This window comes from Cavia porcellus, unplaced genomic scaffold (genome assembly GCF_034190915.1).
Source record: "Cavia porcellus strain 051 isolate PalLab524CR breed Dunkin Hartley unplaced genomic scaffold, mCavPor4.1 scaffold_3, whole genome shotgun sequence".
Classification (NCBI taxonomy): Eukaryota; Metazoa; Chordata; class Mammalia; order Rodentia; family Caviidae; genus Cavia; species Cavia porcellus.
This window is the reverse complement of record NW_026947486.1, coordinates 57,103,295-57,115,591: the sequence shown is the minus strand read 5'-3', so window position 1 is coordinate 57,115,591 and position 12,297 is coordinate 57,103,295. Positions and strand designations below refer to the sequence as shown.

The following is a 12,297-nucleotide window of genomic DNA, read 5'->3' as shown; positions in this document are numbered from 1 at the left end:
TAAGTCACCAAGCATACATCTCCTCCCTCTCATGAAGTAAAGAAATAGAATGAGCTAACGGTAATGATTTACCTTTCCTGTATACAAAGAGCTGATCATTGACTCTCCAATAGCCACTAAATAATCAAGAAAAGAAAGATCGTGCTATGTGGAGATGATTTTGCTAGTTATCCATGAAAGTAAGAATGCTGTAAGTTTTTAGGGTCAGAAACTCCTAAGGAATTAATTAAAATCACTACAGATCAATTTCAGCCAAATAATGTCTGAAAAAAATAAGAGCTGGTTTTATGAAGGTATTGGACATTAGGTCAAATAAGATCAGTGTCTGTAAAATACACTCGGAAATTTGTATTATTATTTTGCTAAATAAAATGGGCCTTTTATAAAATATTAGAGCTTCATTAGACAGTAAGAGTTAGAATGGGCCATGCAAAACATTTACTTCAGAATTTATAGGTATAGAATAACTTAGCAAAATCAAAAAGCTGAAAAGATTAGCTTAACTCTTTTAAAATATAAATAAAAATACAATGCATGCAAAGTATATCTAAAGGCTGTGGCTGCAAAATAAAGAAGTTCTCTGGGTAATTGTTGCATAACTTACCCAACATGGCTTAAACTAGTGCAGTGAAAATTGCATAAACAAGCAAAACAAAAATAGAAACAAAAGAACTGCATGAACATCAGTTATTTTGCTATGGCTTTACCACATTAATTTATTCTCCCTGGCCCTATCCTGGTTGTTAGCAGCCAGTATTAACATCTTTTTCAAAAGTGTATCTTTTTATATATTTCTCATCTTTAAATGTTCATTTGGATACTTCTAATACAACTCCTTTGGTCATGACTCAGTTTGATTTTCTTATACCTGCAACGCGTTTTAAACAAAAAATCTGCTCCTAGGAACTGGAATCTTTCCATTATAGAAATAATTAAGCTTATTACTTGCAAGAGGAAAGTCACTGGGGAAAATTATAAAAAAAAAAGGAAGAAGACAAAATGCAAACAGATCTTGGGCATTGAAGTTGCAGTTAGTGTTGCATATTCAAAGATGCAAGGTGACCCTGAAAAGTCAACATGCACAGAATTTTCCCTCCATTCTTGGTGCCATTGTTCAGCATAATTATTCATTTAAAATTTCCTAGATGTATACACAAGAAACCACAGAAGTATGTATATTTCTTCCTGCTTTATGGCTGTATATTATCTTTATTATCTTTTGCTCCCAGTACTCAAGACCAGGAGAATACCTAACAGAGTTTCTCTTTTTAGTGAAAGACTCTTTGACTTCACACACAATGACTACATGGGTCATTTCCTGAGATATCTAGCTAATAAGAATCATACACAATGTTTTTGAAATGAAAATATCATCCCCATTTAGTTACCCATTACAAAACACCAGAGAAGTTTGTTACTGATAAGCTGCATGTTTCTCTTTGTTGAAACTGATAAGCTGATTCCTTAGCAATATACGTAGTCTACCTATTGGGTTGATAAAATGTTCTAAACTTAAATTGTGATGAGAGTAACCATATGGTATGAATGCAGCAAAAAAAAAAAAGGTAAACTGTGTACAGGGATGAATGGGATGGTACATCAATTATATATATTAATCAAGATGATTTCAAAATTGTAGATAATGCTTGTATTCATCATCTATTGTTACACAATGCTACATGGCAAACTATCCCTAATTTCTAACATTTATTTCTTGCTGCTGGGCAAGAAGTTTGTCTAGAGTGGCTTTGTTTTAAGCTTTGTGTCAAGCTTAAATTTGTGCCACATTCATTGTTAAGGTCAGCAACCCCCTAAAGTATCTTTTTCTCACTGAAGAAATTAGAAGTTCTCAGGATGCCAAAGAGAAACTGGATACTTCTTATGGCTAGTTCCAGAACCAGCACATTGTCACTTCCGGTCACATTTCATTAGCCAATGTAAGTTACATTAATAGAGTGTCTGGCATTCATGGAACAGGAAAATATATTTTTCTTTCAGAAATATAGGGAAAGGAAAGTGAATATTTGATGAAAATTAACCAAATCTATCACTGTCTTTTTTGCAATAAAACATAATATATTTACTACAATGTATGCACACGAAGAATTCCTGCTTGTCTGTCTTCTTAAAGGGAAAACAAAATAAAATAAATCAAAATAAATAAAACTTCATTAAAAACAATGGCAAAGACAAAAAGGTTACTCTACTTTGTTCATTAGTAAAAATCTACAGTGCCAGAAAACTGTCCATAAAAATGTTCTTTCATTATTGCAACACTGTGCAGTTCAACTATGGATTATCATCAACCAAAGCAGAAAAATTGGGCCAATAGACCTTGCAATGTTGCAGGTGGTGCTGGATGTTGAAACTTTTTATAGTTCTCCACAGTGTTGAGGCCCTAAGGCCTTGGAGAGGGACAGGTGGCATGTGACGGCTGGCCCAGAAAGAAGCTAACAGGATATTGTTCTGATTTACCAAGTTATCATGGTGAGACTACAACGGATATGCATTAAAATTTCATAGTTATTAAGTTAAATCAAATAGGCCAGTAGTTTGAGCCAATTTATATCTTATCAAACTAAAAAGTTAACCAAAATCCAAACCTTATATCCATTAAATCTTAAATGGTATCTAACTTATAGACACCTATATTTCCCTTAAGAAAAAAACCCATTCATGTTTCTGACCCAAAAAATAAAGAGGCCCAAACCTCAGATGTTTCAGTACTCCAACTAGTTTGAACATGAAACACACATACAAACAATATTGAGTAAGTTGCAATAACTGAATTCTCAAATGGGGTTGATTCAACTAATGGCAACTTTATACGGAGGGCAAAAACTGCTTGTTTTAAAGAGCAAAGGATTTACACTTATTGTCCTAAATCCAGCAAATGCATAAGCAAACAAACAAACAACAAAAAAAAACACCAAATGTACAAATAAGCTCTCTCTTTGGCTGTATAACTTAGACAAAATAAAGATTTTTGAATGGTTTGTTGTCCAAATGCTAAGTAGTGACATGCTATCCAATCCAAATGACTTGATAAACAAGGAACTATCCTTTATGCTCTTAACACTGTGTTAGAAATTCATCTCTCTTTGCCCTCATTGAGTTTCAAGAACACAGTTGTCTACATATAATTACACACAATTGGCTACTGTCAGTATCTTCACTAGGGTGAGAACCAGCTCTGATCTGCTCTAGGTGTTCAATGATTTCTGAACAGTAAAGGAGGTGGTCATGCTAGGTGGGGATTCATTATGGAAACACTGATTTTGAAGGATCTGATATTGGAGCTGACAGCAAGTTGGCTACTTATAGAGAAAGGACTTCATCCATGGAAGTCTACATGTGTAGAGTGCAGAGAACCTACTTATTTGAATGGCTTACTATATTACTCAAAAGGAAGGTTAAAAAATCCTTGACTTTTCCAGCAATTTTCCTTTCTTTTGATACTCAGTATAAGCCATTCAGAATTTCTATTCTGTCCTTTATAGGGATACAGTAAGAAAAATTGTGAAATGAATAATATCCGTGGTACAATGTCTGAGATTTTATGAAGCAGCAATACTTTCCTTGACTGAATGTTTTACCATAGACCTAGGCAAATTAGCTTGCTAGTGTATTGTGCTATGTTTAGCTGTAAAGATAACTCCTGCACATCCCTTGCCCCTTTCATGAAGCATTATTATATGTCAAGACACCAAGATAGCATAACAGAAAACTGGAGTATTTTTTTCTGTACAATTGAAATGAAGTACAGTATGTGCATTGTGATAAAGGGCAAGCTGTAAAAAATTAAGTCTTGTTATAGCATTTTACACTTCTCAAAACAAGATAAAAAGTGATGTTCAAGAAGAAATTAAAATGCTAAAATGCAGCTCTAATAAGAAAACTCTTTTTAAAATTTTCAGTGAGAAAAATATAAAAACAATACATAGAAAAATTCTTACTGTGTGAAAGACAGTATCAAGAAAATGAAAACCCAAACATATTTTGGGAGAAAGCATTTGTGAAAGCAATATCTGATAAAAGATATTTTCCAAAATTTGCAAAACATACTTAAAGCTCAATTAGAACATGAACAACAAATTTAAAAGTAGGCAAAACTTCTAAATAATCTCCATAAAGAAATATGGATGGCAGGTAACCAAAGACAAGACATTCTATATAATGTCATTGGGCATTGCGTATTACAAAGGTTTCTCTACAACTATTATAAAAACACTCACAACATTCATGCTAGTAAGAATTTGGGCCAACAGAAAATAGCACTCATTATTTATGAGAATGAAAAGTAATACAGCCATTTTTGAAGACAGTTTCGTAGTCATCTAAAAAATACCTTTACTGTACAATCTAGCAGTAACAGCACTTATTATTTATACAAATGAACTGAAAGTATGTCCACACAAAATCTGTTCATGGATTTTTAAAAGCAGTTTTATTCATAATTGCCAAACATGGAATAAATGATATTGTTATTTAGTAGATGAATGGATGAATAAACTGTAGTACATTCAGACAATGCAGTACTATTCAGGGCTAAAATGCACTAAGCTATCAATCTAGGAGCATAGAGGAAACCTAAATACATATTCCTGTGTGAAGAAAGTCAATCTCAAAAAGACTATGCTGTATGATTCTAACTCCATGACATTCTGGAAAAATCAAAACTGAAGAGATATTAAAAATATTAGTGATTTTTAGGAGTTAGGAGGGAATAAGGTAGAATAAATAGAGCACATAGAATCTTTATGGCAATGATTTATTCTGCATGGTACTATAATGGTGGACACATGTCATTATACCTTTATCTAAACTCATAGAATAAACAATAGCAAGACTGAACCAAAAATGAGCTAAGAACTTTAGGTGATAGTAACATATCAGTGTAGGTACAATGATTGTAACAAGTAAACTCCTGTAAAGGAGTGCATAGTGTGGGAGATTGTACATATGTAAATATATGAAAGCTCTATAAATCCCAAATAATTTTGTTGTAAATGTAAATTCAAAATGCATTAACTAAAATAATTTATACACATAAACCCATGAAAAATCAAAATTAATTTAACCTCCTTTTTCATTCCTAGCTTATGTTATTAACACTGACTGAATATTGAAGCTCCATGCTATGTTCCTTCTAAACCCACTTCCCTCTATTTTAATTCTTCTTCTTACAATTATGACTAGATTGTTTTTTCATTTATCATTCCCATTCAATGTGCTTTTTGTTGTTCTTGTTGCTGTTGTTGTTGCTGCTGCTGCTGCTGCTGAGGGTTTTGTTTTGTTTTGTTTTGTTTTGTGTTTGAAACAGGCTTTCCCTATGCAATTCAGGCTGGGCTTGAACTCACTTTGTAAGTAAGCCTGGCCTCCAGCTCAAAGAGATATTCCTGTTTCAACCTTCCAAGTACTGGGATTACAGGTGTGAGCCACCATGCCTGGCTCCTATTCAGTTTCTAAAACACATTCAAATCCCTAATTAATATGTTGTTTAATTTTGTGTACTTTTCAATTTAATACAAATTGAGTCACATGTTGAGTTAGCCTCTGAGATTTGTTTTTCCTTTGTTTTGGTCTAGTATTAAGGTTTTCTTGTTACTATTTTTACTTGACTTTATGTTTATTCTTGATTGTATATTTCTTTCTTGTTGATACCTATATTTTGGGTCATTTTTTGAGACTTGGCATATGATCCCATTCTGTAATATGTCACACACTGTTTTTCCTGTCTCCTGTTTCCAGACACTTGTTGGTTTTTATATTTCTTCCTCCACCTGTTTTCAGTATTTCTTTTGATTGATATTGTTTATTTTTTAAACTTATTATTTTTCTACTTCAAACAGGGATATACCTAATTTCTTGTGAAAAGGTGTAAGGAGTTTCCCTAGAGAGTACTGATAGGACTGGAATTTCCTAGTCCTGTGGTATGTATCTCTTTTTTGTAGATATGCTTCGTATATGCATTGGTCTTCTGTGTTCCCAGTCCGTGGAATAATTGCATAATTTTTGCTCATTTTAATAAAATGTCAATTACTTTCTTATTGTTGCATCTGTTACAATTTGTTATTTCCCATTTAATTTTTATTGTAGTTGCTGAATGTTATGTAGACAAATTTATCAAAAATTTCTTGTCAATTGTACTGTTGGTATGTTATTTACTAAATTCTTCCCTATATTGGGTCATAAACATTTTAAAAGGTTTTAAAGTTTTGAAGCTGCTTTGCATATTTACTTTTAATAAACCAGAAAGCTATTATATTTATGATACAGGTCATATTTCTTAAATGCATAATCAACTGTTCAATCATAATTTGTTGAATATTCTATACGATAGCCACTGATCTCCAAAGCCAGCTCCTTTGTAAGTCATTTCTAACATATGATGGTCTATTTCTGGAAGATTTTTTTACTACTTACAATACTATCTAGTTATCCTTAAACAATGCTTAGTATGTTACTGATGAATTATATATGAATTTAACATCTGGTTCTTGATCATCAGGTCATGGTTATAGCTACCCTTTGTTCTTCTATGTGACTCTGAGACTCAGATCCTCAAATTATGCTCACACATATGCACATACACACAATTTAAACTTTTAATTACATCAAATATGGAATTTGACATAGATTTGTCATTTTTCACATTAAGCATTTCTCCTCAAACCATTTGTTTAAACTTTTAATAACTTCAAGTTTCTAACTTAGCCTATATATGATGAAATAATGTGATCCCCATGATACCTATTTTGTAAAAATTCAGCACTGTTTTATGAATTATTACATAGTCTAGCTTAATAACTTTCTCTATGTGGTTGAAAATCATGTATACTTTAAAATTGTCAAGTCCTTGAGATAATGATTATTAATTATACTTTTCATATACTCACATATTTATTATCTTTTGCCAGATTAATATATTAGCTTTCATTTGGTTGGTATTTGCCTGATATAACTTCTGCCATTTATTAATTTTGATCTTTCTCTGGAATTAAAAATTTCATATGTATTTTTTTCAGGGGACAATGTGAATGCAGTCTCTCAGTACCACAAATTATGCAGTTGAATTTTCCACATTTGGGGGTAATTTCAGGGGTCAGCACACCTGGAGTACAATGAATAAGACTCGCCCTAGGAAAACCACGTTCATTATCATGGTATCTTCCTTGCCAGGTAAGTATACATATTTATTTTAAGCACTATAAAATTGTATTTCATTTTTTTATTCAGTCTGCAATCATTGTCTTTTAACTGGATCATTTAATCAATGTAAATTTATAGTAATCACAAGTATGACTAAGACTTATTTTTGCCACCCATGTATTGAATGGTATTTATTGTGCTGTTTCATTTATATTTTTCTTTCATACTCTATTCCTTTAGCTTTTATTGACTGGGAGCTTTAGGAATTTTATGCTATATTTACACAAAATGTCAACATCCACATTTAGCAAATTCTACAGTTATTCAACAGTTTTACACTTCTCTTAGTAATGCAGGACTAGAATATCACCTTCTGCAAAAAATGTTATATTTCTAGATTTTAGGTATACTTTGATTTTAATAACCAACAAGGGCATGATTATTATTTATGCAGTTAATATTTACTTAGATATTTAAACAAAATTACTAATTTCTGAACACACTCTTTTTAATAATGTTTCAGCACTTTCTTTATGGATGAGTTTTCTTTGACTTGCAATATATACTCTACTTTTGTGGGGGTATACTGCTGCTATAATGAATTATTTCAATTTTTTTGTAAAAAAGCATCAGTTTTGGCAGTCTCATTTTTTCATTATGTTCACTGTTTCTTTTATTTCTCAAAAATAATACTTTTCATTATATTATATGTTACATTTGATAATTTCATTATCTAAAATCTGAATTTCATTTTTCTGTTTTTGCTGGATGTTTCATAAGAAACAATTAGGCATATTCTAGTTTATGAAATTTTCTTAAGGATGTGTATATTTTTTCCACACTGAAGTTTTGGTTAGATTTATAAATGAAAAGAGTAACCAAATTAGCCTAATTAGCATCTTTGTTAATAATTGGCACAAATCTAGTTTTAAAAAAGCCAAATTGCTATTGTCGACTTTCAAAATTAGGAAAAAATGCCTGTTCATAACACTTTGAAATACAAGATCTCTCCTATTCTGTCAGCAGAGTCGAACGTTTTTGGAGATAAAGTGCCTGCTTCTTACGAGCAAATAACTCCCACAAAGAGAGTGCTCTTGGACTAACCATGCCTATGTATATTCCCCAAATATTATGATAGAGTAAGTTACCACATCAGTTCAACTCTTCCATTCAGAATACGCATAGTGGCAGACAAATGTTAGTAGTATGACACTAGCAAATAACTATTTATAGCAGAAAAGCATCAGGAGTAAGGAGAACTTTGATATGATTAATATCTAGGTGTCCTTCTAAAGCCTCAAACACTCCTAAGTAGGTTTTTTGAGAGGTCATTGAATCATGTGGGCTAAATTTCATATTAGGAAGTAGGGTCTGGCTAGAAGAGACAGATCACTGGTTGTGGTGTGAGCTGGTAAAATATGCCATCCCTCCCTGTTCCTCGGGTGCTTTCTGCTTTCTAGCTGCAATAGTGTAAGCAGTTTTTCCCTGTATTAGGTCCTTTCACCAGAATGTTTCTGCTGGGAAACCAGACAACTATGGGCAGAAATCTCTAGGGAAAAAGATGAATAATAACAAATTCACCTCTTTCAGTTTGTTGATATCAGATACTTACACCATGCAATGAGAATGTGATTAAGACAGCTTTTAGTGCTGGAGAAGTAGAGTCATTGCAGGACTTAGCCTGATGATGTTGTTAAGAAGACTGTCAAACTGACTTTCAGGAGGAATTTGGAAATCTCTGTTAGAGAAGGTATAAAATGCTCTAAGTCATACTTCATGCTACACCCTAGTCAGAGCTTAAAAAACCATAATGCTGATAAAAAGGCAGATGGTAAAGACCAGGCTCAGAAGACTTCACTTGAAAATGAGTAAACCATTGGCAATGGGACTCGGTATATGTGTTAGGCTCTGGCAGAAAAGCTGCCTACATTTTGTTCAAGTCCTGAGACTTTGTTGGATACTGAGATTAAGGGTGTTAGACTAAGTAATAGGCAGAGGAAGTTTCAGTGCAGTCCACCATTCAGTTTATGACATGTGTGCCATTGGTATCTTTTAGTCAGGTTTATTCTGATAATCACAAGCAAAAATCCCATTTGAAAAGTTAAAATTCCCCAGAAAGGAAGGACCTGGAAAGTTGGAGCTGTGCAGAAGTTCACTGCTGTAAAAATGAGTATTAAAAAAGCCAATTGCAGGAGAGGGATTTAGCTCAGCAGCATAAGCACCTGCCTGACAAGAGCAAGGTTGTGAGTTCGATACCAAGTACAGAAAGAAAAAAAAGGAAAGAAAGAAAGAAACAAAGAAAGAAGAAAAAATCCAATTACTTTTCATCAGGACAATAAGGAAGATGCTTTGAGGGGATCTCAGGAATCAGCAAGACCCCTTCCTTTGCAAGCTCTACAGTGCAAATTCAATGACTGCTTTGAAAAGAACTTCCCCAGCCATGTTGCTTGAAACTGGTTGGATAAGAAATTGGTTTACCAAGATTTGCATTTCTAGGTCTTGGTTCACAGTCTTAGTTATCACAGTACTTAGTTAGGGACTCAGAGGGTATTTCAATGGTAATTCAAGGGGGTCTGGCTATTGTTCAAACTGGCAGCTGAACTTAGCATCTTTCCTATGATGCTGGTTTTACAGTCATCTAGAAGGCAAAAGTTACGGGTTCAGAGAGATTTTCATCCAGAATTTAGAAGCAAGACTTGGAGTCAAAGGAGTTCGCCTATGTAATGGTAGTGAGTGAAGCTGTGTGAATAAGGCCAAAAGTATATTGGGAACTCCAAGAAGCTGGAGATCCCATAAATGTGGATGTTAGCTAAGGAAAGCAGCAGGCAGTGGGAAAAATCCAGCACAAGAGAGAAGCTAAGGGGAATGCAACTAAGAGATAGGCCTGCCCAAGCCACTTGGTGTTTACATATTGCCATAACTTTCCCCAGGTACTGGATTCAGAACTACAGGATGTAATATTTGCTCTACAGGGTGTTGGTCTTGTATAAGTCTCTATAAGGTTTAATGTGTGCCCATTGGTTTCTATCCTCCTATTTTTCCCTTTTGGAAATGTAATATTTATCTTGTGTCTTGTAAGTTTGCAGTATTTAACTTTTTAATTTTTATAGAGACTCCCAGGTAAGAGTGTGTAATATCAGAGGAGACATTGTACTTGGACTTTTTGGGACTGCTAAAACTTTCAATTTTTTTTTTTTTAATTTTAGAGGGTGACTAAGCAATTTATGTAAAGAGATTTTCATGAAAGTTTGGAGATAAGGGGTACAGTATTATGGTTTATGTCTAGAATGCCCTGAAATGCTCATTTGTTCATAGGTGCGGATTTTAGGAGGTCTTTAAATCACGTGGGTTTTATACTTAAATGTGATCTTAGCAGACAAGGTCTAGTCAGAAGAGAATGTTCACTGGTGGTTTGACCTGGCAGATGGTATCTCCCTTCTCAGATCCTTCCTTTACTCTCTGCATCCAGGATGCCATAATGTGAGCACTTTTCCTCTGTGGCAGCCCCTTACCCAAAATTACTCTGCCCTGAGTCTGGCTGACTATGGACTAAAACCTCTAGTTACTACTATAAATTATCCTGTTTACAAATAATGTTAGATTCTGGGACACTGCAGGTTAAAAGTTCAACATAAGAATTTTGAGGAAACAATTCACCCAACACGGTATCCTTGTATGTTCTGTAGATTTTGACCAGAACTACATACTCTTCGAATTTCGCCTGTGGAAAAACTTTGGGGCATATTTTGAAACTTTCCCCAGAGAGGATTTGTGTTTGATTTTAGCAACTTCCTGGATTATATTACATTTGGAACTATCATGACCTTAATTTCCACAGGAGATTTTTGACACCACGTAAGTAGCATAATTCCAGATTCCAAACTTGTCCAATAACCCATCATTTTAAAAAAATCCAAAGTAAAACCTTTTTTTCCTACTTAATCCTGTGCTGAGACAAAGGTAGTCAAGATTATTTTTTTTTCTTTTGTGTAAGATGAAAACTTTTTTTTTTCTTTTAGCGTATCCTCATAATGAAACTCTTACATCTTTACAGTGATGTCCAAGCTTTTTGTCCAGGTCTCCTACAGATTTACTTCCTTGCTTGGATCTTCAGATGCCTAGGTCAACTGATATTAAATACTGATGCCCAAGATAACAAAAGCTTACAGATGTTTCCAGTGTCCAAGTTAGGTTTTATGTTCCATCACCTTATAGATTTTTTTACTTTATCTATATTCCTGCCTTTATGAACTCTTCTTCCTTTTTTGCTAAAAATGCTAGCAAATACAAATAATTAAACTATCCTCCAGATTTTTCAGTTATTTTGCTTTGAAAGAATTAGTTTTTCTTACCTCCTCTGCTTTTCAACAGAGATGTCTCAGTGGGTTCTTTATAGAAAGATGTTTATCTAAATTTAGTAGCTGATATTTATGAAATGTTTCCTATATATATGCCAGTACTCTGTTATGTACTCCACATTACTTGCCTCATTTAATTCTAAAAAAAGGTAAGTATCCAGTTTTTAAACAGAAATTTAGTCCTTCAATAGGGTACCCATGCCAAATTACAGAGCTGGTAATTGGTCAACATGGATTTCAAAACCCTCTAAAATGACAAAATTAGTTCTTCAAAATGATCTCATGTATTACTTCTCAAACTAAGTATGTTATTAAAATATGTGCATGGCTTTTTGTGTGTATATTTAATGAAAAACACTGTTATTGCAGAAAGAGCTACTTTTTAAACCTATTTTTAAGTTTTGAGTGCTAATCTTAGTGCTTAAAACTCACAGGAGTTCAATACATGTGGTGGAAAATGAATCAATAAAGGCATGCATGTAGAGATGTCAAACCAGATTGCATGCTAGTGTGAAGGTGACTACTCATTTTTTAGAGGAAAAAAAGCAAAACAGAAAAAAGGGTGGAAATAATACAAAATTTCAAAAAAATTACACTAAGAAATCACTAGTTGATAATTTACACATTATCATCTTAGAAATAGTTCTTCAAATAACAAAATCAGAAAACAAAGTGGACAATCAAACGGTACATTTTGTTCCATAAATCAATGAAAACTCAGTAGTATGATTATCTATCTTGCACACTTATACATACAGTTATATTCTTTAGAATATTTTCCTTCCCT

The 12,297-nt window shown here is 33.3% G+C and overlaps 1 non-coding gene across 1 annotated transcript; it reads right to left on the bottom strand.

Moving 5' to 3' along the window:
- Positions 1–7,025: 7,025 nt before the first annotated feature.
- On the bottom strand, positions 7,026–7,190 carry LOC111757149 (U1 spliceosomal RNA). The gene has a single exon (XR_002791519.1). It is a non-coding gene; the product is annotated as a U1 spliceosomal RNA (small nuclear RNA).
- Positions 7,191–12,297: the final 5,107 nt, after the last annotated feature.